Raw genomic sequence first — 1,956 nt, 5'->3', positions numbered from 1 at the left:
CTTCACAAATCCAGTTTGTCACACACCCGTTCTTCTCTTAGACTAATGATGCAGATAATATATCACTATTATGCAGATAAAATACATCACAGAAATATAATCATATATTCACATTTTATCACAGAACGTGAATAAAAAAAATAATAATAATAAAACGGAAAAAATATATATATATATTTTTTCCATTGTTTTTTGAATTTTTTATTTTTATTATCACGTTCCCACAAGATAATTATCACAATTATCTCGTGGGAACGTGGAAATATTATATTTCGCTGATTCCTTGACGATCACTTGCGGGGCTCCGTATTTTCCAGCTTTATAATAGAAGATAAAAAGTCACTTAAAAAGACAGCAGCAGGACCAGGGGGCCGGTAGACTAAAACACAGTAAAAAGGACTTGAAGAACCAACCTTGATCATCTGTGATTCAAAAGAAGTGAAAGTGTGTGAGTCGATGACTTTACACATGTAACGGTCCTGGGACACCTCCTCCACGTCGACCAGGGCGAGGCATCGCAAAAACGGAGCAGCCAGGTGGGCAGAGTTCATTTAGATAAATAAACTCACCCTCTCTCTGCCATGTCTCCGTAAGACACATGAAATCAAGGTTTTGTCTTGTAAAAAAAAGTTAATTCAAGGAAAAAGCTTTGTTGGCAATTGAACGGGCATTCAAGCCGAGCCAGACCGTGGATGACGTCACGTCCATCGGTTCAGCTGAGCGCAGCGGGACCTGTCGAAGGCACGCGTTACGGTCACGTGATTCCCATCTGTTTCGCCGGTAAGCCGACGAAAGCAAGGAAGCGGATGGTGGCGGTGGACCCCAGCGCTCATAATTCCAGCGGCGCGCAGGCTCCAGGAAAACAGCCGCCACATCCCGCGCAGGCTCCAGGACCGGTGCAGCCGCGATGGCCCGTGCAGGCTCCGGGAAAGCAGCCGTGATGACCCGGGCAGGCTCCGGGAAAGCAGCCGCGCTGACCTGGGCAGGCGGCGAAGACAGCGACGGCGAACAGCCGCAAACATCGAGGAGCGGGATCAGGCGTAAGCACCGAGTACGTCTCCCAATGTCCAGGCTCGTGTGCTCTGAACACAAGGCTCGTCTGCACTTCACCTGCACACCAGACCTTGTGCCTCTTCTCCTCTGCTTCCTCCTTTTCCCCGGGCCTCGGGACAGCAGCAAAACGACAGGTGAGTTGGGCGGACAAACAAGGGGTAAACGGGCAAAGGCAACTAAAGACGTCTGAAGAGGCCTTAAAGGCGGCTGAAGATGGTAAAAGTGGTAAAGTGGGCTGGCCCTACACCACCTGTGCCCCTGTAATATCGTGAGATCAAGGGGATCAAGGCGGTTTATGGTGCCTTGCAAGGTGGTGCAAGCAATGAAAAGCAACTGCAACGCCTTGACGGCCCGAATGCATGATGGGAAATGCACGTTAGGAGACAGCACACACTGACAGCTGATGCCGATGGATTTTGATCAGAAATGTGACGTTACCTTTCTGACAGGGAAGGAGGGAACAGGGATTTGATGGAGCGCTGCTGGGTCAAGGCGTGATGATGTGATGCATTCACTGACACTCAATAATAGGAATTGTTCGACCACAGTTTGGTTAATTTCAAACCAGTGTTACAGTTTAGCATTTAGTAGAGTTGCAGATCCTCAGTTGTTTTATTGATTAATCGGCCGATGGAATCTTTGTCGAACAAATTTAGTATTTTTTTCAAATTGAGTATTTTATTTAAATGATAAGGAATAATATGACACAAGAGCTGAGAGATTATATGCGGAGAGTTAGCGGAAGTATAATGCAAAATCTTAATGTTTCCTCATCATCAGTATAGACCTCATTCACCGTCCCCAGGGTTGTTTCACTATAGTGTCCGTCAGCTGATCGTGTTTACCACTACAAGCCAATTCAATACTGCCGTCTGTCTGCATCAATTTACAACAAAACACGGT

The sequence above is a fragment of the Eucyclogobius newberryi genome, unplaced genomic scaffold (assembly GCF_026437365.1).
Source record: "Eucyclogobius newberryi isolate DKJ021-1_F unplaced genomic scaffold, fEucNew1.0.hap1 SCAF_21, whole genome shotgun sequence".
NCBI classification, from domain to species: Eukaryota; Metazoa; Chordata; class Actinopteri; order Gobiiformes; family Gobiidae; genus Eucyclogobius; species Eucyclogobius newberryi.
This window is presented reverse-complemented; position numbering follows the sequence as displayed.